The 13422-nt window shown below is 41.4% G+C and overlaps 1 protein-coding gene across 1 annotated transcript in view; it reads right to left on the reverse strand.

The window, feature by feature from the left end:
- Positions 1 to 13422, reverse strand: part of CRTAP (cartilage associated protein) — a 601161-nt gene that overhangs the window by 1019 nt on the left and 586720 nt on the right. The gene's annotated exons all lie outside the window — the stretch shown is intronic.

The raw sequence follows: 13422 nt of genomic DNA on the forward strand, positions 1-13422 counted from the left end.
GAATACTTAAGTATTGAAATATTCAGTATAGGCTGGGATTACAACAAGCAAAAACATAATTTATGCTTACCTGATAAATTTATTTCTCTTGTAGTGTATCCAGTCCACGGATCATCCATTACTTATGGAATATATTCTCCTTCCCAACAGGAAGCTGCAAGAGTCCACCCACAGCAAAGCTGCTATATAGCTCCTCCCCTACCTGCCATATTCAGTCATTCGACCGAAAACATGCAGATAAAGGAAAAACCATAGGGTGCAGTGGTGACTGTAGTTCAAATGAAAAAATTACCTGCCTTAAAGTGACAGGGCGGGCCGTGGACTGGATACACTACAAGAGAAATAAATTTATCAGGTAAGCATAAATTATGTTTTCTCTTGTTAAGTGTATCCAGTCCACGGATCATCCATTACTTATGGAATACCAATACCAAAGCTAAAGTACACGGATGATGGGAGGGACAAGGCAGGTACTTAAACGGAAGTTACCACTGCCTGTAAAAAACCCTTTCTCCCAAAAATAGCCTCCGAAGAAGCAAGGTATCAAATTTGTTAAATTTGAAAAGTATGAAGCGCAGACCAAGACTCCGTCTTGTAAATCTGTTCAACAGAAGCCACATTTAAAAAAGGCCCAAGTGAAAACCACAGCTCTAGTAGAATGAGCTGTAATCCCTTCAGGAGGCTGCTGTCCAGCAGTCTCATAAGCTAAATGAATTATGCTTTTTAACCAAAAAGACAGAGAGGCTGCTGAAGTCTTTTGACCTCTCCTCTGTCCAGAATAGACAACAAACAAGGTGAACGTTTGATGAAAACTGTAGTAGCTTGTAAGTAAAACTTTAAAGCACAAACCACGTCCAATATTGTGTAATAGACGTTCCTTCTTTGAGGAAGGATTAGGATACAAGCATGGAACAACTATCTCTTGAGTGATGTACTTGTTAGATACCACCTTAGGAAAAAACCCAGGTTGGTACGCAGGACTACCTTATCCGTACGAAGGACCAGATAAGGAGAATCACATTGTAACACAGATAACTTGGAGACTCTACGAGTCGAGGAATTAGCTACCCAAAAGGAACTTTCCAAGATAAAGATTGATATCTATGGAACAAAAAAGGTTCAAACGGAACTTCTTGAAGAACCTTAAGAATCAGGTTTAAGCTCCATGGCGGAGCAACAGTTTTAAACACAGGCTTGGATCTAACCAAAGCCTGACCAAATGCCTGAACGTCTAGAATACCTGCCAGACGCTTGTGCAAAAAAAATAGACAGAGTAAAAATCTGTCCCCTTTTAAGGAATTAGCTGACAACCCTTTTCTCAAAAAGATCTTGGAGAAAAGATAATATCCTGGGAATCCAGACTTTACTCCATGAGTAACCCTTGGATTCATAACAATCAGATATTTACACCATATCTATGTTCAATTTTCCTAGAGACAGGCTTTCATGTCTGTATTAAGGTATCAATGACTGACTCGGAGAAGCCATGCTTTGATAACATCAAGCGTTCAGTCTCCAGGCAGTCCATCTCAGATTGATTCTATTTAGATGGTTGAAAGGACCCTGAGGTAGAGGGACCTGTCTCTGAAGCAGAGACCGTGATGGAAAGGATGACATGTCCACCAGATCTGCATACCAGGTCCTGCGTGGCTACGCAGGCGCTGTCAAAAACACCAAAGCCCTCTCCTGCTTGGTCTTGACCTCCGGAGGAAATCCCACTCCCCCGGAAGAAAAGTCTGACGACTTAGAAAATCCACCTCCCAGTTCTCAACACCTGGGATATGGATAGCTGATAGACAAGAGTGAGTCTCTGTCCAGGGAATTATTTGTCCGACTGAGTATGATGTACCTCAGAGTTGTTAACTGAGGCCAAGTCTGAAGAGCATGGAATATCACTCCCAGTTCCAGAATATTTATTAGAAGGAGGGTCTCCTCCTAAGTCCACTATCCCTGAGCCTTCAGGGAGTTCCAGACTGCATCCCAACCTAAAAGGCTGGCATCTATTGTAACAATTGTCCCATCTGACCTGCGGAAGGTCATACCCTTGGACAGATGGACCCGACATAGTCACCAGAGAAGATAATCTCTGGTCTCTTGGTCCAGGTTTAACGGGGGACAAATCTGTGTAATCCCCGTTCCTCTGACTGAGCATGCATAGTTGCAGCGGTCTGAAATGTAGACGTGCAAACGGTACTATGTCCCTTGCCGCTACCATTAAGCCGATTTCATTCATGTACTGAGCCACCGAAGGGCGCGGATGGGATGAAAAAAAAAAAACACGGCAGAAATTTAGAAACTTTGACAACCTGGACTCTGTCAGGTAAATTTTCATTTCTACAGAATCTATCAGAGTCCCTAGGAGGGAAACCCTTGAGATTGGGGATAGAGAACTCTTTCCTTGTTCACTTTCCACCCATGTGATCTCAGAAATGCCAGTACTACGTCCGTATGAGACTGGGCAATTTGGATGTTTGACGCCTGTATCAGGATGTCGTCTAAATAAGGGGCCACTTCTATGCCCCGTGGTCTAAGGACCGCCAAAGCGACCCCAGAACCTCCATAAAGATTCTTGGGGCTGTAGATATCCCAAAGGAAAGAGCTACAAACTGGTAATGCCTGACTAGAAAGGCAAACCTGAAAAACGATGGTGATCTTTATGCATCACAATGTGAGGATAAGCATCCTTCAAATCCATTGTAGTCCTCTATTGACTCTCCTGGATCATAGTTAAGATGGTATGAATAGTTTCCATCTTAAATGACGGAATTCTGAGGAATTTGTTTAAGATCTTTAGATCCAAAATAGGTCTGAAGGTTCCCTCTCCTTGGGAACCACAAACCGATTTGAGTAAAAACTCTGTCCCTGTTCCTCTCTTGGAACTGGATGGATCTCGTACACAATGTAAGAATGCCTCCTTCTTTATCTGGTTTGCAGATAATTGTGAAAGGCGAAATCTCCCCTTTTTTTGGGGGGGAATCTTTGAAATCCAGAAGATATCTCTGGGATATAAATTCCAATGCCTAGGGATCCTGGGCATCTCTTGCCCACGCCTGGGCAAAGAATGAAAGTCTGCCCCCTATAGGATCCGTTACCGGATAGGGGTCCGTTCCTTCATGCTGCCTTAGAGGCAGCAGCAGGCTCCTTGGCCTGCTTATCTTTGTTCCAGGTCCGATTGTCTCCAGACCGCCTTGGACTGAGCAAAAATTCCCTCTTGTTTTGCCTTAGAGGAAGAGGATGCCACACCTGCCCTGAAGTTTTTAAAAGGTACGAAAATTAGACTTTTTTTTTTTTTTGCCCTTGATTTAGACCTATCCTGAGGAAGGGCATGACCTTTTCCTCCAGTGATATAAGCAATAATCTCCTTCAAACCAGGCCCGAATAGGGTCTGCCCCTTGAAGGGAAGTTAAGTAGCTTATTTATTAAAGTCACGACAGCTGACCATGATATAAGCCATAGCGCTCTGCGCGCCAGTATAGTAAAAAACAGAATTCTTAGCCGTTAGTCTAGTCAAATGAACAAGGCATCAGAAAACAAAGGAATTGGCTAGCATAAGCTTGTCAAATATATTCATCCAATGGAGTCGCTTAACTGTAAAGCCTCATCAAGAGACTCAACCCAGAACGCCGCAGCAGCAGTGACAGAAGCAATGTATGCAAGGGGCTGCAGGATAAAACCCTGTTGAATAAACATTTTTTATCCATTGGATCTAAAAAGCACAACTGTCCTCGTCAGAGGTAGTGGTACGCTTAGCTAGAGTAGAAACTCTTCTCTCCACCTTAGGAACTGTCTGCCAGAAGTCCCGTGTGGTGGTAACTATTAGAAAACATTCTTCTAAAAAATAGGAGGGGAAGAGAACGGCACACCTGGTCTATCCCATTCCTTATTAAACATTTTTTTTTTAGTAAACCTCTTTAGGTATTGGAAAAACATCAGTACACACCGGCACTGCATATTATTTATCCAGTCTACACAATTTCTCTGGCCCTGCGATTGTACACATTCATTCAGAGCAGCCAAAGCCTCCCTGAGCAACAAGTGGAGGTTCTCAAGCATAAATTTTAAATGTAGAAATATCAGAATCAGGTTAAATCATCTTCCCTGAGTCAAAAAAAAATAATCACCCACAGACTAAGCATATTGTGAGGTAGTATCATACATGGTTCTTAAAGCGTCTGTATGCTCTGTATCTACCCCCAGAGCTAACTGCTTTCCTTTAATTTCAGGTAGTCTGACTAATACTGCTGCCAGAATATTATTCACCACCTTTGCCATGTCTTGTAAAATAAACGCTATGGGCGCCCTTGATGTACTTGGCGCCATTTGAGCGTGAGTCCCTGAAGCGGGAGTCGAAGGGTCTGACACGTGGGGAGAGTTAGTCGGCATAACTTTCCCCCCGACAGAATCCCCTGGTAAAGAAACGCTATGGGTGCCCTTGATGTACTTGGCGCCATTTGAGAGTGAGTCCCTAAAGCGGGAGTCAAAAGGTCTGACACGTGGGGAGAGTTAGTCGGCATAACTACCCCCACGACAGAATCCTCTGGTGATAATGTTTTTAAAGACAAAAAATGATCTTTATTGTTTAACATGAAATCAGTACATCTGGTACACATTCTAAGATGGGGTTCCACCATGGCTTTAAAACATAATGAACACAGAGCTTCCTCTATGTCAGACATGTTAGAACAGACTAATAATGAGACTAGTAAGCTTGGAAAACACTTTAAATCAAGTTAACAAGCAAATATATAAAACGTTACTGTGCCTTTAAGAGAAACAAATTTTGCCAAAATTTGAAATAACAGTGAAAAAAGGCAGTTAAACTAACAAAATTTTTACAGTGTATGTAACAAGTTAGAAGAGCATTGCACCCACTTGCAAATGGATGATTAACCCCTTAATACAAAAAACAGATTAACAAAACGAAAAATATGTTTTAAACAGTCATAACAGCTCCTACTTTTGAAGCCCTTTTGAGCCCTTCAGAGATGTCCTATAGCATGCAGGGGACTGCTGAGGGAAGCTGAATGTCACTGTTTGTAATTTTAACTGCACCAACTGTAACTTTTATACTATAACAGTGGAAAGCCTCAGGAAAACTGTTTCTATGCAAAATTTAAGCCAGCCATGTGGAAAAAACTTAGGCCCCAATAAGTTTTATCACCAAACATATGTTAAAAAACGATTAAACATGCCAGCAAACGTTTTAAAACACATTTTTACAAGAGTATGTATCTCTATTAATAAGCCTGATACCAGTCGCTATCGCTGCATTTAAGGCTTTACTTACATTACTTCGGTATCAGCAGTATTTTCTTAGTCAATTCCATTCCTAGAAAAATATTTTACTGCACATACCTTATCTGCAGGAAAACCTGCACGCCATTCCCCCTCTGAAGTACCTCACTCCTCAGAATGTGTGAGAACAGCAAATGGATCTTAGTTACGTCTGCTAAGATCATAGAAAAACGCAGGCAGATTCTTCTTCCAAATACTGCCTGAGATAAACAGCACACTCCGGTGCCATTTAAAAATAACAAACTTTTGATTGAAGAATAAACTAAGTAGAAAGCACCACAGACTCTCACAACCTCCTATCTATGTTGAGGCTTGCAAGAGAATGACTGAATATGGCAGTTAGGGGAGGAGCTATATAGCAGCTTTGCTGTGGGTGGACTCTTGCAGCTTCCTGTTGGGAAGGAGAATATATTCCATAAGTAATGGATGATCCGTGGACTGGATACACTTAACAAGAGAAAGCAGCTATTTCAAATGTCAAAATTAATCTAAATAAGTTAATTGTAATCAATTTAATTTACCACAGCAAGTAAAATATAGATAATTGGGAAGACATTAAAGAGTTAAGAAAATTACAGTACTATATCCTTTTAAGCCATATATTTTACAAGATTATTAAAGGGACATTAAACACTTGACTGCTAAAAATCCTTAAAACTGACTTCTGAGAAAAAAGAACAGTTCTCTATGCTGTAAGAAAGCACATGAAAATGGCACCTCCTTGTGCAGATCAACCAAACCAATATGGCCCAAAGGAAAACCCCAAATATACCCAGGGTACTCACACTAAGGTAAGCACTCGCGAGTGCTAAACACACAGACTGGGCTATTAGTAGTGGCCCAGCTCACTAAACCACACGACTGATGTTGACTGATTAGAGACTCGGCTTGTAGGACTCCAAAAAAGAAAATTTATGCTTGCAGCCTTGCAAATCTGTTCCACAGAAGCTTAATTTTTAAATGCCCAAGAGGAAGCAACAGCCCTCATGGAATGAGCCGTAACCCTCTCGGGAGGCTGCTGTCCAGCAGTCTCATGTGCAAAATGTACGATACTCTTCAGCCAAAAAGAAAGAGAAGTAGCCGTAGCTTTCTGTCCCTTACGTTTTCCTGAGAAAATAACAAACAAAGAAGAAGACTGACGAAAGTCCTTAGTCGCCTGCAGGTAAAACTTTAAAGCACGGACCACGTCCAAATTGTGCAGAATCGTTCCTTTTGAGAAGGAGGATTAGGACACAAAGGAACATCAATCTCCATATTAATGTTCCGATCAGAAACAACCTTAGGAAGAAATCCTAATTTAGTACGTAAAACTACCTTATCTGAATGGAAAATAAGATAAGGAGACTCATACTGCAATGCTGAGAGCTCTGACACTCTACGAGCGGAAGAAATAGCAACAAGAAATACAACTTTCCAAGATAATAACTTAATATCTAAGGAATGCATAGGCTCAAACGAAGCCCCTTGAAGAACTTTGAGAACTAAATTAAGACTCCTTGGAGGAGTATCTGGTTTCAACACAGGCCTGATCCTGACCAAGGCCTGACAAAAAGATTGTACATCTGGGACATCCGCTAGACGTTTGTGTAACAAAATAGATAAGGCCGAGATTTGACCCTTTAGAGAACTTGTCGATAAACCCTTCTCCAAACCTTGTTGTAGAAAAGACAAAATTCTAGGAATCCTAACTCTACTCCATGAGTATCCCTTGGATTCACACCAATAGAGATATTTACGCCAAATCTTATGGTAAATCCTTCTAGTTACAGATTTACGAGCCTGAATCATGGTCTCTATGACCGAGTCAGAAAACCCCCGTTTGGACAAAATTAAGCGTTCAATCTCCAAGCTGTCAGCTTCAGAGAAACTAGATTTGGATGAAGGAAGGGCCCCTGAATCAGAAGGTCCTTCCTCAAAGGAAGTCTCTAAGGTGGTAGGTAACCTACTGAAGTTATGTTGTCCGACTGGAACCTGATAAACCGGAGTGAAGCTAACTTGGGCCAGGCCAGAAGGGCATTGAAAATCGCTCTCAGTTCTAGAATGTTTATAGGAAGAACAGACTCTGACTGAGTCCAAACTCCCTGACCCTTTAGGGAGCCCCAGACAGCTCCCCACCCGAGAAGGCTGGCGTCTGTTGTCACAATCACCCAAGACGGTCTGCGAAAGCAGGTTCCCTGGGAGAGATGATCCAGAGATAAACACCATTGAAGAGAGTCCCTTGTCTCCTGCTCCAGAGCTATCCAAGGAGACAAGTCCACATAATCTCCATTCCATTGCCTAAGCATGTTTAACTGCAAAGGTCTGAGGTGGAATCGAGCCAACGGGATGATGTCCATTGCCGCCACCATCAGCCGATTAACTCCATGCACTGAGCCACTGACGGCCAAGGAGTGGACTGAAGGACTGGACAAGTATCGATAATCTTTGATTTCCTGACTTCTGTCAGACAAATCTTCATAGACAGGGAGTCTATTATGGTTCCCAAGAAGGTGACTCTTGTGTCTGGAACTAGGGAACTCTTTTACAAATTTACCTTCCATCCGTGAGTTCTCAGGAAAGATAACACTATGTCCGTGTGGGATCTTGCTTGTTGAAAAGATGACGCCAAGACTAGAATGTCGTCCAGATAAGGCGCCACCCCAATGCCCTCTGTCGTCCTTTTTGTTTGTTTCTCTTATCTTGAGGAAGAAGATGACCCTTACCTCCCGTGATATCATAGAATTTCCGATAGACCAGGTCCAAACAAGGTCTTCTCCTTGTAAGGAATAACCAGAAGCTTAGACTTAGAGGAAACATCCGCAGACCAAGGTTTTAACCATAAGGCTCTGCGGGCTAGAATAGAGAAACATGAAATCTTAGTTCCCAGTTTAATAATTTGAAGGGAAGCGTCCGTAATAAAGGCATTAGCTAGCTTCAGAGCCTTGATCCTGTCTTGGATCTTCTCCAAGGAAGTCTCAGTCCTGAGAGACTCAGATAGTGCATCAAACCAATATGCAGCCGCACTAGTGACGGTAGCAATGCACGCAGCTGGCTGCCATTACAGACCCTGGTGAACATAAATCTTTTTAAGTAGACCATCTAACTTCTTGTCCATAGGATCTTTGAAAGCACAACTATCCTCTATGGGAATAGTAGTTCTCTTGGCTAAGGTGGAAACGGTCCCTTCCCCCTTAGGAACTGTTTGCCAAGCCTCCTTGAAAGAGTCAGCTATGGGAAACATCTTCTTAAAAATAGGAGAGGGAGAAAAGGGTATGCCCGGTTTCTCCCACTCCTTAGTAACGATCTCCGAAGCTCGCTTTGGGACTGGAAATACGTCTAAGTAAGAAGGAACCTCGAAATATCTGTCCAATTTACTAGACTTCTTAGGGAAAACCACTACCGTGGAGTCACAGTCGTCCAAAGTAACCAAAACCTCCCTAAGCAACAGGCGGAGGTGTTCTAGTTTAAGCCTAAAAGTTACAACCTCCGAGTCCGTCAGAGGCAATAAACTTTCTGAATTTGAGATCTTACCCTCAGATGCTACAGAAGTAACCTACTCATCGTGTCCTTGGGAGGGTACCTCCGAAATTGCAAAAATTGCATCAGAACTTACTGAATTTGGTCTGGTTTTCCTCTTACGTTTACCCTGTAACAATGGGAAAGCAGAAAATGCATCAGAAATTGTAGAAGACATGAGAGAAACTATGTCTTTTAAAGTAACTCCAGCGGGGGTCGCTAGAGCAGAAGTGCAGGGCACTGCTTGTGTGGGCGGTAAAATTTGGGACGCTTGGGGAGAAAGCTGCGGCATACCTTGAACCTCGTCAGACTCTTGGACAGCATCCGCTTTTGAAAAGTTTTGCTCAGAAAAAAATATTTTCCCTATAAGCTAAAGTCCTCTCAATTACATGTGGGACAGAAAGGGACAGGTGGTTCCACATTAACATCCAAACATAAGGAGCAAGTGACATCTTGTCCATGCAGTTCACTATATATGAATTAATAACTCCAAATGAATAAAAAAACTTTGTACAGAAAAAACGTTACTGCGCCTTTAAATTTAAACAGGTAACTTTTACCCTGCGATGTTGCATAGAAAAATAAAGCCAAATAATTTCAGACACCCTTACACCTCAGAAACCCTGCTGAGGCGCCTACCTGACCGCCAACCAGAATTCACTATCCCTCTCTTGTGGAGCTTAATAGATAAAAACCCATGCGGTTCTAGTGACACGCTATTCAGCCGTCTCTGCAACGGAAGACGTGTCTGAGTACTACGCAGTTACAGGAAGCGCGCAAACCCGATCAGCCCGTCCATCTTGGGCGTTACTGTACATTCAACTCCCGACTGGCTTATTTGCTTGTTTAAGCCGTTGGGAGAAATAACCACCATAGCGTATTTAAAATAAAGCTTAACTCCCAGCTCCAGTGCCTGCAGTTATGGCTGTCAATTACTCTCCATACAAGGAGAGCTTGATGTCCCAAACATCAAGTGCCCCTGTTAAATGAGCCTTATATGTTTCTTACAGTGTAAATAAAAGTGCCCACTTTTCCTCTGAGCTTTTGATTTTTGGCCCCAGAATTACCTTATATCTGCCTGACAGCAAAGGCAGCTCACAGGCTTTAAAAGGTCCTATCCCTCACATCGACCTGTGGAGAAATAAAAGTTTGAGTAAATCCACCTCAGGCTATAGAAGATAGGGCAGCATCAAATTATGAGAGGCGCAGTGAGAATTATGTCCCACAAGTTCCCATTGCCCTAAAGCCACCAAAGCTCTACTGAAGAGACTGATATGGACTACGACTACACCCTAGAACAAAGCAGCACAATCTTGCACTACTTTAAAAATAATAAACGCTTAATTGAAGAATCTATTCTAACACCTCACTTTACCACTTCCTATCACTAACATAGGCAAAGAGAATGACTGGAGTGGGAGGGAAGGGAGGAGCTATTTAACAGCTCTGCTGTGGTGCTCTTTGCCGCCTCCTGCTGACCAGGAGGTGAATATCCCATCAGTAATTAAGATGATCCGTGGACTCATCGTGCCATAAAAAAGAAAAATCCTGCTTACAAAATATATAGTAAAAAATATATATTTATGTAAAAACAGTGTACAGATAAAAGCAATACTACAATATAGTAGCACAATAATTCAACGCGTTTCTCGGCGACCTCTGCACCGTTTCCTCAGGCTAAACAGCAAAAGGAGTCCTATTTAAATGATCAAACACCAATCAGATACAAGTAAAACATAAGAGCACAGGTTAAAAAAAGAAGGCATCTAAGCTTTTTTTGGTTCAGACTCTGGACAGCAGTTTTTTATTGGTGGATGAATTTATCCACCAATCAGCAAGAACAACCCAGGTTGTTCACCAAAAATGGGCCGGAATCTTACATTCTTGCATTTCAAATAAAGATACCAAGAGAATTAAGAAAATGTGATAATAGGAGCCCTTTAAGACAACAATTAATTTGATACAAAATATTACAATTTATACATAAAGTTAATAAAAGGCAAACAAATGTGTAACTAATAAGTGTTGCTATCTGCATATCACTTTATAAAACAAAATAAATATATGAAACATTTGCTTTTTATACACAACTTATTTTTTTATATATTTTTTCACATTATTTTATTTATTTGCATTTAGTATATTGCAGTTGTAAATTGACTACTGGATTATATAATACCAGTTCCTTTTCTAGATCACATATTTATCTTCTTGGGTGAAAATGTGTACCATATTGCAAAGGCTAATTTGAAAAGTTTAACACGTCATCTAAGGGGGTGTCAGGGTATCTGTAAATGTCAGTAGATAATACATATTTATATATAAGGTAAAATAAGTATGCAAGCTATCAAATATTAATATTGAGCATGCTTATTTTATTGCTGGATACATTCTGTGTATTGCAATTCAGAGGTCTCACTATAGCCCCTGCCCCCCTCATTGCTGCTTAAGACAAGCTGGGGACAAAAGCAAAAACAGAATTTATGTTTACCTGATAAATTACTTTCTCCAACGGTGTGTCCGGTCCACGGCGTCATCCTTACTTGTGGGATATTCTCTTCCCCAACAGGAAATGGCAAAGAGCCCAGCAAAGCTGGTCACATGATCCCTCCTAGGCTCCGCCTTCCCCAGTCATTCGACCGACGTAAAGGAGGAATATTTGCATAGGAGAAACCATATGATACCGTGGTGACTGTAGTTAAAGAAAATAAATTATCAGACCTGATTAAAAAACCAGGGCGGGCCGTGGACCGGACACACCGTTGGAGAAAGTAATTTATCAGGTAAACATAAATTCTGTTTTCTCCAACATAGGTGTGTCCGGTCCATGGCGTCATCCTTACTTGTGGGAACCAATACCAAAGCTTTAGGACACGGATGAAGGGAGGGAGCAAATCAGGTCACCTAGATGGAAGGCACCACGGCTTGCAAAACCTTTCTCCCAAAAATAGCCTCAGAAGAAGCAAAAGTATCAAATTTGTAAAATTTAGTAAAAGTGTGCAGTGAAGACCAAGTCGCTGCCTTACATATCTGATCAACAGAAGCCTCGTTCTTGAAGGCCCATGTGGAAGCCACAGCCCTAGTGGAATGAGCTGTGATTCTTTCAGGAGGCTGCTGTCCGGCAGTCTCATAAGCCAATCTGATGATGCTTTTAATCCAAAAAGAGAGAGAGGTAGAAGTTGCTTTTTGACCTCTCCTGTTACCAGAATAAACAACAAACAAGGAAGATGTTTGTCTAAAATCCTTTGTAGCATCTAAATAGAATTTTAGAGCGCGAACAACATCCAAATTGTGCAACAAACGTTCCTTCTTCGAAACTGGTTTCGGACACAAAGAAGTAAAGAAACGCTATGGGTGCCCTTGATGTACTTGGCGCCATTTGAGCGTGAGTCCCTAAAGCGGGAGTCAAAAGGTCTGACACGTGGGGAGAGTTAGTCGGCATAACTACCCCCACGACAGAATCCTCTGGTGATAATGTTTTTAAAGACAAAAAATGATCTTTATTGTTTAACATGAAATCAGTACATCTGGTACACATTCTAAGATGGGGTTCCACCATGGCTTTAAAACATAATGAACACAGAGCTTCCTCTATGTCAGACATGTTAGAACAGACTAATAATGAGACTAGTAAGCTTGGAAAACACTTTAAATCAAGTTAACAAGCAAATATATAAAACGTTACTGTGCCTTTAAGAGAAACAAATTTTGCCAAAATTTGAAATAACAGTGAAAAAAGGCAGTTAAACTAACAAAATTTTTACAGTGTATGTAACAAGTTAGAAGAGCATTGCACCCACTTGCAAATGGATGATTAACCCCTTAATACAAAAAACAGATTAACAAAACGAAAAATATGTTTTAAACAGTCATAACAGCTCCTACTTTTGAAGCCCTTTTGAGCCCTTCAGAGATGTCCTATAGCATGCAGGGGACTGCTGAGGGAAGCTGAATGTCACTGTTTGTAATTTTAACTGCACCAACTGTAACTTTTATACTATAACAGTGGAAAGCCTCAGGAAAACTGTTTCTATGCAAAATTTAAGCCAGCCATGTGGAAAAAACTTAGGCCCCAATAAGTTTTATCACCAAACATATGTTAAAAAACGATTAAACATGCCAGCAAACGTTTTAAAACACATTTTTACAAGAGTATGTATCTCTATTAATAAGCCTGATACCAGTCGCTATCGCTGCATTTAAGGCTTTACTTACATTACTTCGGTATCAGCAGTATTTTCTTAGTCAATTCCATTCCTAGAAAAATATTTTACTGCACATACCTTATCTGCAGGAAAACCTGCACGCCATTCCCCCTCTGAAGTACCTCACTCCTCAGAATGTGTGAGAACAGCAAATGGATCTTAGTTACGTCTGCTAAGATCATAGAAAAACGCAGGCAGATTCTTCTTCCAAATACTGCCTGAGATAAACAGCACACTCCGGTGCCATTTAAAAATAACAAACTTTTGATTGAAGAATAAACTAAGTAGAAAGCACCACAGACTCTCACAACCTCCTATCTATGTTGAGGCTTGCAAGAGAATGACTGAATATGGCAGTTAGGGGAGGAGCTATATAGCAGCTTTGCTGTGGGTGGACTCTTGCAGCTTCCTGTTGGGAAGGAGAATA

This window comes from Bombina bombina, chromosome 5 (genome assembly GCF_027579735.1).
Source record: "Bombina bombina isolate aBomBom1 chromosome 5, aBomBom1.pri, whole genome shotgun sequence".
Taxonomy (NCBI): domain Eukaryota; kingdom Metazoa; phylum Chordata; class Amphibia; order Anura; family Bombinatoridae; genus Bombina; species Bombina bombina.